The sequence below is a fragment of the Myotis brandtii genome, unplaced genomic scaffold (genome assembly GCF_000412655.1).
Source record: "Myotis brandtii unplaced genomic scaffold, ASM41265v1 scaffold154, whole genome shotgun sequence".
In the NCBI taxonomy this organism is placed as follows: domain Eukaryota; kingdom Metazoa; phylum Chordata; class Mammalia; order Chiroptera; family Vespertilionidae; genus Myotis; species Myotis brandtii.
In genome coordinates this window covers 3,749,108-3,761,331 of record NW_005355584.1, presented here as the reverse complement: position 1 = coordinate 3,761,331, position 12,224 = coordinate 3,749,108, and the positions used below count along the sequence as shown (strand labels likewise).

The 12,224-nt window shown below is 41.5% G+C and overlaps 1 protein-coding gene across 2 annotated transcripts in view; it reads right to left on the bottom strand.

The window, feature by feature from the left end:
• SOCS6 (suppressor of cytokine signaling 6) overlaps positions 1 to 12,218 on the bottom strand; it is a 27,177-nt gene extending 14,959 nt beyond the window's left edge. Inside the window, exons 1-2 of one of the 2 annotated variants that reach the window (XM_005861562.2) lie at positions 11,596 to 12,218; positions 7,623 to 7,816 (exon numbers count right to left, since the gene is read on the bottom strand). The gene's annotated coding sequence lies outside the window, so the exon portion shown is untranslated. Of the gene's footprint in view, positions 1 to 7,622; positions 7,817 to 7,928; positions 8,351 to 11,595 lie in introns of those variants that run through there. The other variant, XM_005861563.2, reaches the window with a different exon arrangement.
• Between the last annotated feature and the right edge of the window lie 6 nt (positions 12,219 to 12,224).

The window sequence follows — 12,224 nt, the reverse complement described above, 5'->3', positions numbered from 1 at the left end:
TTTACCCATATCTTCAGAAAAAAATCACTTCTACTGTTGTGGTAAACAACCTATTCAGATGTTTATAATGGTCTGGCCCTCTAGCAACTTCAGCGCGAAATTATAGCTAATTTGCCTACAAACGTCAGGTGGTCATAATAATCTGGCCACTCAGTATATATTCAGGGAATGGCCTGAAATACTCAAAGTCTAAAAGACAAGAGTATTGAAACAACATGGAGGGACCTGGAGAGTATTATGCCAACAAAATAAGCCAGTCAGAGAAAGACACATAGTACACGATCTCACTTTTATGTGGAATCTAATGAACAAAAGAAACTGACAAACAAAATAAATCCAGAGACATGGAAGCATGCAACAGACTGATGATTTTCAGAGAGAAGGGGTGGGGGTTGGGGGTGGAGGGAGAAGAGATTAACCAAAGAACTTATATGCATACTAGAGACCTGGTGCACAAATTCATGCATAGGTGGGGTCCGGCTGGCCCGCCCCGATGGGGGGGGGGGGGGGGGGGTGATTAGGGCGGGTTCGTAGGCAGTTGGCCAGCTAGCTGGCCCCACCCCCTGGTTGAACTCCCAGTGGAGGGGACAATTTACATATTAGCCTTTTATTATATAGCATATGCATAACCCATGGACACAGACAATGAAGTTATGCAATGAAGGCCTGGGGAAAGGGTGGAAGTGGGGAGGAGGGGGTCAACAATAAAGATAAATTTAAAAAAATAAGAAACATAAAAAATAAATGAAGACAAGAGTCATAGGCCCAACTTTTCAGTGTCCCTTTCCCCTCCTTATTCCACTACTTCCATGATTACTCCTAGTCATTCCCCAGCACAGACCTAACCCTAATCCTCCCCCATTCTCACTCTGAAAAATACTCTTGGCAAAACCACAGCATCGGTTAAATCCAACCCCACCTGGGCCACACCTGTGCCCTTGCAGGGGCATGTGGCCACACAAACCCATAAGCATTGACTGACCTCACTTTATGGTCATGACCTGAACTTCAGATGGAGCCTCCATGTGCCTGGAAATCAAACTACATTCCATTCACTCCACACTTGTGGGCATTTCACAGCTTTCCTCAGTCCTACAATACTTACTCCCCCCACCTTCAATCCCAGCTGATGGGCCAGCTTCCTGTTTCACTGAGAAAATTAAAAACATCACAACCAAATTTCAAACGCCAACACTTCAATTCACGTCTACCGACCTGGCAACACAGGTTTGCACATCTATCCTGTCACTGTGCAGGTGCACACATCTTTCTAAAGGCACCCTCCACTTGGCACACGTGATCTCCTTCATTACCCAACAATTTCCCCATTCTACAGGATCACTCCTAAAAATGTCATTTCTCACATGTATAAACAAACTTGTCTTGGCCCCACTTTCCCCACCAGCTATGGGTGGAGAAAGAGGTTCAATTTCTTAATCCCCTCTGCAACAGAGCACCTTGGGAAAATCATGCATACCTGAGGCCTACCATTCCCTGTCTCCCAATTTTCTCTTAAACCACACCAGACACCTACTCTACCACTACAGAGAAGTTGCTCTTGTCAAAGTCACTAATGATGTCCACACTGCAAATCCAGCATCAATTCTCAGTCCTTACCTTAGGTGCTCTCTCAGCAGCATTTGATACAGCTGATCACGCCTCAGACTGCCTCCAATCTCTTAATTTTGGAGCTCCCCAGCACTCGACTTTGGTCATTTCTTCTTCATTTACACTCATGTCCTTAGTGACTTCACTCGTTCTCATGTTCTAAATAATATTGATGTGTCATCTACTCTCGAATTTCCTTTTATTTAAACATGTTTTTTATTAATTTTTAGAGAGCAAGGAAGGGATAGGGAAAGATAGAAACATCGATGAGGGAGAAACCTCAACATCTATCGGCTGCCTTCTGCACACCCCCTGCTGAGGATCAAACCTGCTACCTGGGCATGTGCCCTGACCAGGAATTGAACCAGTGACCTCTAGGTGCACAGGTCGAAGCTCAACCACTGAGCGACACCAGCCAGGCCTGAATTTCTATCTCTTTAGCCAGTGATCAATCAACTCCCTTCTTCTTCTTCTTTTTAATATATTTTTATTGATTTCAGAGAGGAAGGGAGACAAAGAGATAGAAACATCAATGATGAGAATCACTGATTGGCTGCCTCCTGCACGCCCCCTACTGAGGATCAAGCCCACAATCCAGGCATGTGCCCTTGACTGGAATCGAATCCAGAACTTTCAGTCCACAGGCCAACACTCTATCCACTGAGCCAAATCAGCTAGGGCTCAACTCCCTTCTTGGCGTGGCCACTCTGCTATCTTAGAGATACCTGAGACTTAACGAGTTCATAATGAAGCTCTGGATCTTTCCCATCCCACCCCCACCCTGCTCTCCCTGCAGCCTTTTCCACTTTCACTTGTGGTTACTCCATTCTCCCAACAGCTCAGAACAAAGGGTTTGGATCATCCATGGCTCCTCTCTTTCTCACACCCCACATCCTAATCTCAGCTATCTTCAAAATACATGCAGAATCCAATCACTTTCCACCATCTTGCTGGTCCAAGCTACTGTCCTATCTTACGGGCATTATTGCAGAGTGGCATTTTAGGTATTTTTCTTGCTTTCTCCTTTGGTCCCCTACATTCTTTTCTCAACAAGGTACTGGTGCTCAGGGAGGTGGCACAAAGGCTGATACCCTGGCTAAGGATGGTATCCTGAAGGAAGTCCTTTATCTCGGGCCCAGGCATCTCATGTCTCTTGGCAGCAATCATGTAACCGTGTCAAGCTATCTTGTTAATTTGCACATAGCGTTACAATCTCTGGCTCTTCACATTCTTGAGAACTACATGCAAATAAAAGTAACTGAAACAGAGTAAATGTAATATAATTGCTTTGCCTTCTTTTAGGGCCTCTAGATCTTACCACAATAAGCTTAGTTTTAAAAAGCAACAGGAATACTTGTATGGCTACAAAGGTGGATAAAGAAATTTAAAGATAACCCAATTAAGAAAAGCAGACTTGTCCTGGTGTGGCTCAGCTGGTTGGAGCATTGTCCCATACACCAAAAGGTCGCAGGTTCACTTCCCGGTCGGGGCACATACCCAGGTTTCGGGCTCAATCCCCAGTTGGGGTGCATACGAGAGGAAACGGATCAATGTTTCCCTCTCACATCGATGCTTCTCTCTTTCTCCCTCTCCCTATTATCAATAAAAACATATCCTCTGATGAGGATTAAAAAAAAAAAAAGTGGACTTAAAGTTGTCCACTTTTAATTTAAAATTTAATAAATTAAGAATGAATTTATAATTACAGCAAAAGCTCTAATGAATGTTCAAGTGATTCACTCCCACTTTGTAGACCACTTACATAAAAACATAAAGTAGCACCAAGTCCCTGTGACACTGGGTGAAACTTCCGAGTCTCGTTTCCCATGTAACACATTCATCTCTAAAACCTACCCAGCTCCAAGAGTATCTGATTGAATGAAAATAAAAATATGCAGATACTCAGACATTAAACCTGCAGAGAACTTTTACGTGATCATTTCTAAGCATTTTTTCCTGTAACTGTGTTCAATGCATTGCTAGTCAACTAAATATGAAACAATAGTTCATAGATTCAATCATTTAAAATATTAATGGAGCTGGCTTATAAGAATTAGTTAATGAAATAAACTCATTCCTTAATTTTCTAATTCAGATTTAAACATGTTGGATTTAAAAAGTAGTATACTTAGGTAACAAATCCTCAGTCTTTATATATGTGCATATTAAATTTTAATGTACATATTTTTATATCTTTCTAGGCACTCACCAATGTTTTAGCTAAAAACATAGCAAATACCCTAAGCAATCTCAGCATGTTGACTGCCTGAGAAAGAATGGCTTCACTGTTTAAACTACTGAGCAGGTAACACCCTTTCAGAATTTATGACAAATAGTTATAATTAGGTAGGGCCCAAAGATCTGTCTGCTGTTTTTGTTTTCATTCTGTGGCAGAGGTACTATACCAAACAGTGCAATAATTAAGTTCTTTCAATACTTTTCATTCTTCAAAATTTAAAGTTATATTCATTTACACACAAAATCTTTTAAATATACTGAACTACTAAAGCAAAAACTTTTAACTCCTAAAGGCAATGTGCACATAAAAATAACTGTAACGTGCCTTGGCCAGTGTGGCTCAGTTGGTTGAGCATCATCCCATGCACCCAAAGGTTGCTGGTTCAATTCCCAGTCAGGTGACATGCCCTGGTCGTGGGCTTGATTCCCAATAGAGGGCATGCAGGAGGCAGTTTATCAGTGTTTCACTCTCACATCGATGTTACCCTCTCTCTCCCTCCCTCGCTTCACTCTCACATCGATGTTACCCTCTCTCTCCCTCCCTCGCATAGGAGTTAGCCAATCAATGTTTATCTCTCCCTCCCCTTAAAAAAAAAAAAAAAAAAAAAAAAAATCAATTAAAAATCTTTTTTAAAGTATTTAAAAATATAAGTAACTGAAAAGTGACACAACTGTTTTGAATGCTCTCAGACTTTAGATCTCAACACAAAGTCTCCAATTTAAAAAACAATTTATCCACTACTCAAATGCTTTTGCACAGAATATATGAGTTTTTCATTCAGCGTGCTTTAGAGAATATGAACTTTCAGTTATTATCATCTTTCCTCATTTTCTATAAGTACAATGAAAATGAGAATAGCAGATTTGGGATACAAAAAGTAATCCACATAAGATTTACTAAATATATATTAAGAGCATACATAAACCTCACTTCTGATTTTTAGAGATAAAGGGGATCCTGGGGAGCAATAATTATTCAAATTAATAATATAGCCCTATTAAGCAAATAATCTTACAAAATGGAAAACATTATGTGCATTGTAAGCTGATAATTATCTAATATAACCATTTATTGTAGGATGCCACACATGTGACCTCTTGATATTAAAATGATCCAACTTAAGCCTAGCCGGTGTGGTTCAATGGTTGAGTGTCAACCCATAAACCAGGAGTTCATGGTTTGATTCCCTATCAGGGCACATGGACGGGGTTGCGAGCTTGATCCCCAGTAGGGGGCATGCTGGAGGCACCCAATCGATGATATTTCTCTCTCATTGATGTTTCTATCTCTCCCTCTCCTTTCCTCTCTCTGAAATCAATAAAAACATATTTTAAAAAAAGATCCAACTTAAAATAATTTGCATTGCCCACTGTAGGAGAGCAGGCATTTCGTATTTACGTTACATGGAGCTCAGTGACAGAGATGTGCCTCCATGATGACACTAGCTGAACACACAGTGAAAATCTATTTAAAGAGAAATTAGATGTGAGTTCCCCCCAAAGTAAAAGGCTTTAATATTCACTGATGCTAGAAAAACAAACACAAACTATTAAAAAGAACAAAAAAACTTTGCATGAGCTTATGAAACATAAACTTCTTTATCTTTATTATCCCTCTTCCTCACCCCCCAAAAACACAAGGTCAGTGAGGGATGGAAAGCAGACAACAACAGTGTTAACTGGCTTAGAGAAACTGGAGAAAGCTGAAATGGAAGCCTACTGGAAGGGAAGGCAACAAAAAACACATCTAAGAAAAGTTACCGCAAATCTGAAACAAGAATCATATACTATTTATTTTCAAAAGTGGGGAAGAGAACAGTTCAAAAACAAGAATTCCTGAAGCCAAAATTATAATTCAAAAGGAGAAAAATGGAGAATATTCACACCCCAAAAAAGAACCAAAAAAAAAAAAAAACCAAGCTGATTCTTAAAAATTGAGGGGAAAAATTAATACATCAATTCAAGAGGCTCAACATCCAACAAAGAGCTTCAGTCAGGCGGGGAAAAAATTCAAGGGGAAGAAGTTATAAAGAAATTTTAAACATTTTGCCAGAATCCAAGAATCCAAGTGTAGAGTCTAAGGATCCATGGACTGCTCAGTCTATCCAAAAAGAAAAAATAACAACCAGGCACATTACAGCAACATTTTAGAGTTTAGGAGATAATACAAAGGTACTATAAAGCATCCAGAAAGAGAAAAAAATTACATACAAATGATTGGGATGTGTAATGCTGCTGACTAAGAGACAGCACTGGAAGCTGGCAGAGCAATGCCTTAAAAATTCCCAGAGAAACTGATTTTCAACATGGCATACAATCCATCAATCACTTCAGTGTGCTTCCACATCTCTCGGCATCCCAGCAGGGACATGGCTGGCTCTGGACAATGGACTGTGGAGCAAATGTGACATGTGTCACTTCTGCTCCAAGTATTTCAGTGCCAACCTGTGGCCTGTCTGCTCTCCCTGTCTCTGTCTGCTGTGGTAGCCCGAGCCATGGGTGATGGGAGGGGACCCCAGGTGACAGTAGGCTGGATCTCAAGGAAGATGTTAGAGGAATCCCAGGCCCACAGCAGATGTGGTGAAAGTGAGAAACACACCTTTATTTGTTGCTGAGATTTCAGAGTTAGGCTGCCACTGACTCAAATAGTAACCTAGAAATCTATACCCAGCTGGACTATACATCAAATATTTAGAACACAGACCTATTTTCTGACATGCCAGGTGTCAAACACACACACATGACCCCATGCCCCATCACCTGTCTAGGAAGTCACTAGGAGGATGAGCTCCATCAAATCAGGGAAGTAAACATACAGCTCCGGTTTGATTCAGCCTGTTTGAGATAATGTCCCTGTCGTCTATAGCTCTTCCCTAACGCAGGTCACCCTCCAAGGGCCAGCTCAACTGTGACACATCCTCCATGAAGGGTTTCCTCCACAAACCCAAATTCCCTTGCTCCCAGGAGAAAATAAAACATCTTACATCAATGGCAAGAAGAGGTTTCTACACCAGATTCCACTATGAAATCTGTAATGTGGTATGTGACTTTGGGAAGACTATGTAATCACTTTTAGTTTCAATTTCCTCATCATCTAGGTAAGAAAGAAGCTGGTTAATGATCAGGAGGTTCATTCTATTTCTACAATGAAATAATTTTGCAAATGTGCCAAACCACTAAAATCCTAATGCAATTCTATTTTGATACATGCTTACATAATCTGAGTCTGTTATAACTGGTAGTACTGTTATTCAGTGTGTGTGTTGTGTATGTGTTCACTTTAAAAGCAATGTCAAAAGACAAAAATAGCTATTGCCAAAAAATATTTACTTTAAAGCTGAAATTAAGCTTGAATAGCAAACACCTTCATTATTATAAACATCAAACCAAAATTTATAAAAGGAAAATCATACAAAGTAACAAGCCTACCAGTAAGACTTCCTACTTTAAAAGTGTGTTACTGTACTGCTGCTTCAACCATCCAGCATGTTTCTGGTGTGGCCAGAACAACAGCTACCACTACAAGTTCAACCATAAGCAGCAACCTAAGAGGCTATCTAGAGCACTTGGTGAACACACCTTGTCTACACAGTTCTAAAGAATAACATTAAACTCTTATTATCATTTTTGATGAAAATTTTATCCAATATGAACCATATATTCCTCTGTCTTCAGAATAAAAGCTTTAAACACAAATGTATACACTGAATATACAGTAATCTCAGACTGCCATCAAACTGCTGTAGATGGATGCCTCTTCAGATAACCAAATTTACCTGTTGGCAAATTTCAGGATGGCACAGTGAAACCTTCAGGGTTCAGTGATGTTCAGATAACTGCTTGTCATCTAGGTCTTCAGAGACCAGATCTTGTCTTCTTTCTTCTCCTCTTTCTTTCTTTATTCAATGGTCTGCTCCCAGCGACAAGGGGATAGCCACTGCTCCCCGAACATAGTCTCCGAGTGGATGCCCTTTTAATAATTTCAAGAAACAAGTTTAGTATGATAGCTGCTAAGAGTGATAAAGCAATATTAAAACAGCATGAATCGAGCACAGGGCCTTGCAGAGGGCCATGTATTGTACCTTTTTTGTTCTCGATCCTCCACCACTGACCGCCATGACCCAGGGCCAAGGAACCCAATGGTGGTTGACACTGTAAGCATTTGCCACCCTCACTCTTCTAGTAGCTGGCACCATTAGTACTTACGTGGACTCCCACACTCTCCTCTCTTATTGACATTTTTCTTGTCCCTTTGGACCCTCACCCTTTCCCACACAGGGCTTCCTTAACAAGAAAAACCAAGTCTTACATAGACATTGCTGATAAACCAGAATACTCCTTTTAACCGATCACAGTGTAATCTAATTATTACTATTAGTACTTGTTATAGGCCAGGCACTGAACTCACACATCTACATGCATTGTCTCTTCAATGTTCACACCAATGCTGAGAAAGGCAGTTGTACAGATAAAGCAAATAAGATTTCCTGTTTATTTTTAAAAACCTACCCTTATAAAGAACTTATAAAACACCAAAAAAAAAACAATCCAACTTAAAAAATGGGCAAAGAACCTCAATAGACACTTCTCCAAAGAGGACAGATGACCAACAGACATATGAAAAGAGGCTCAAAGTCACTAATCATCACAGCAATGCAAATTAAAACTACAATGAGGTATCACCTCACACCTGCCAGAATGTCTACCAGCAGTAAAGCAACAAACAGTGTTGGCGAGGATGTGGAGAAAAGGGAACCCTTGTCCTTTGTTGGTAGTAATGCAGATTGGTGCAGCCACTGTGGAAAACAGCATGGAGATACCTCAAAAAAATTAAAAATGGAACTATCTTATGATCCAGTGGTTCTACTTCTGGGAATATAACCAAAGAAGCCCAAAACAATGATTCAAAAAAATATACACACCCCTATGTCCATTGCAGCGTTATTTACTAGTACAATAGCTAAGATCTGGAAACAACCCAGGGTCCACCAGTAGATAAGTGATAAAAAAGCTGTGGTACATTTACACAATGGAATAGTACCAAGCCGTAAAAAAAGAAGGAAATTTTACCCTTTGACAACATGGATGGACCTGGAAAGCATTTTGCTAAGTGAAATAACCAGTCAGAGAAAGACAAGTACCATATGATTTCACTTATATGTGGAAACTAATGAACAAAATAAACTAACAAACAAAATAGAAACAGACTTTAGAAAACAGACCTATAGCTGTCAGAGGGAACTGGGGTTGTGGAGCTGAGTGAAAAGGTGAAGGGATTAAGCAAAAAAAAACCTCATAGACACAGACAACAGTATGGTGATTATCAGAGGGAAGTGCGGGGAGGGATGTAGGAAGGATAAAGGAGATAAATGGTGATGGAAGGAGCCTTGATTTGGGTGGTTAACACATAACACAATATACAGATGATTTAGTATAGAATTGTACACCCAAAACCTATATAATTTTATTAACCAATGTCACCCCAGTAAAATCATTTAAAAATAAATACCTACCTTGTGAATTCTGCAGAACCAGACAGAAATACTGTAACCCATGACAGAGCTTGGATTTTACTTTAAACAAATAATGTTCACAATAAGTGTCAAATGGATGACTATCCCCAGGTTAGCCCCATATAAGGAATAGACTGGGAGGGAACCTAAGATGTGTTCAAGGTCACAAAGCTAGTAAGGTATACTCTTTCCTGAAGATCTAACACCTCCAAAATGTCCTTTAGGTGCAATTTGAGAACTGAAATCTTCAATGACCTTACCTAGTATGTCTATTCTTGAAAGCATCAAGAAGACCAACAGCCCCCTAAAAACAACTGTTCCAACTAAGTAAAATTTGATGTTTGTGTGAATCATCAAAGAAGACCCAAGTTTAAAGTAAAATGTACACTCAGTCCTAAAGCTTTCACTACTTATAAGTATAATAAAATAATCATAAAATATTAATGCCAATTTCACTATTGGTCCAACATAAGTCATGTCCCACTACTGTTCCCAGTTTACTACCTGGACAACTCTTTTGGTCAATCTTGTCACACAAAAAAGTTTGCTCTTTCTGTGACATACATTAGTATTATGAATTCCTTCCTTGTAAAGGGAATAATTTTACAAAAGTACACAGGGACTGCAAATGCACCCTTGCCAAAACTGGAGGAGGTGAGGGATGAGGTCAGAGGACTGAAACAGACAACCTTACTTCCCATAACAGGCGCAACAAACAGAAAACAGCAAAAAGTGATCCTAGTTCTGGGTCATTTACCTGTCTACCCTTCTGAAATATTAAAATGGATGTATATACACCCACTAGTTATACTGGATTGTAAATAAAGATCATAATTCAACATAGTTGTGTACCAACCCATTTCATATGGCTGTGTATTTTTGAGAGAAAACAGTAACTATCACAAACTCAGAAATGGACATAACATTTCCTTTTTTTTTCAGAGTATAGTAAGACTTTTCAATAAGATCGCACAATGACTTCCATGAGCAAAATAAAAGACACATACTATTAGTAACACGAAAGTTTCCTGACAACTGACCACAATGGAGAAAACTACCAGTTATTTGTGAGGAGTGAAGTTACATAACAAGACAGTCTTAAGATACTTGCTTCTGTTCCCTAAAAAGAGGGCCACTGAAAGGAACGAGTAGGAATCCAGTCCCTACAGCCAGCTTTTCCTCCCAGGTCATAGCACAGCCCAGGTGGGCTGCAGCCCAGGTCAATGGTGCCCAAACCCCTGTCACTCCCTGCAAGGTGCTGCCTTGGGAGGGTGCCAGGTGACACCCAGGGGTGTGTCCCTGGAGCCAGTGGCAGTCATGTGTAAGGCCTTCCCATTAAAAGATGGGGAAGTTGCCCTGACAGGTTTGGCTCAGTGGATAGAGTGTCGGCCTGCGGACTGAAGGGTCCCAGGTTCGATTCTGATCAAGGGCATGTACCTTGGTTGCGGGCACATCCCCAGTAGGGGGTATGCAGGAGGCAGCTGATCGATGTTTCTCTCTCATCGATGTTTCTAACTCTCTATCCCTCTCCCTTCCTCTCTGTAAAAGATCAATGAAATATATTTAAAAAAAAAAAAAAAGATGGGGAAAGGACCCAGCCAGTGTGGCTCAGATGGTTGAGCATCAATCAACCCATGCACCAGAAGGTCACTGGTTCGATTCCAGATCAGGACACAAGCTTGGCTGCAGCTCCATCCCCGGTGGGGGCTGTTGCAGGAGGCAGCCAATTGATGTTGAAGTTTCTCTCTCATCAATGTTTCTATCTCTCTCCCCCTCTCCCTCCCTCCATCTCTAAAAAAAAAATCAATAAATATTTTTAAAAAGGGGGGGGGGGAGGGACAGTATACTTCCCACCAACTCAGACGATGTTTAAGGACCATAATAAAGAGGGGAAAATGTTTCAAAGAGATGCTGAAGGGAGTCCTAAAAAGGACAATAACGTTCGGGTGAATAACATGGGTGATTCTCAACCAGACCAAACAGTGGCAAGCACTGACCAAACCCCAGAGTCACCTCTTCCAAGAATTCTTATCACGTCCCCCATCAGAGAGCAGCTTCCCCAAGGGCAATGAGAGAACACCAGGGACTGTGCTGGAACCTACGTGCTGCGGCCACACATTCCATCAGCGCCGGTGACATTCTGCACCTCACCACCTGCGCGCCGGGTGAGCCACCGAGGAGAGATCGGGAGGAGCCTGGGGAAAGCTGTATCAGGGGCTACGTTTTGGGGTTTTACCTGTGAAACTTGGTCAACCGTGCCATTCATGCTTTCAAATAACGCTTGACGCTCTCTAGCACTAAATAAGCCACTTAACATTCATTCATTCAAGTAAGTGAAGCGAGTTTCATGTGGTGGTATCTGCTGGGTTAAGAAAAAAACGTCGAGAAACGCACGCCTCCTGTGGGTGAGAACACCCCAGTGATTCCATCTAAAAGGAGAAAACAGTTTACTTTTGATGACAAATACGTCTTTATTCAGGGCACACGGCCCATTAGAAACGTGTTTTGGAGCCCTTCCGCCTCATTCACATGACTGCTGGGATGCGCGCTGCCTGGTCCAGGAACATCGGTGGCTCTCAATTCAAAGGTATGGACTTCCTTCCCGGAAGCCCGAGTTCTGCCGCGTGTTCCCACCTGGCCCCAAGTTCCAGAGCGGGACGGAACCCCGAATTCCACAGGCCGACTGCGCGCGACGCTGGCACCCAGGGACCCGCACACATTCCAAGTTCTGTGCCAGGACGCACACTGAGAGATGTCAACAGTCCTGCTCCACACGGAGCCACCAGGGTCCCTGAAGTTGCCAACTCCCGAAGCAAACGAGATCGCGGCCTGCCCCGGGGCCCGGGGAGCTGCTGGAACCCCACC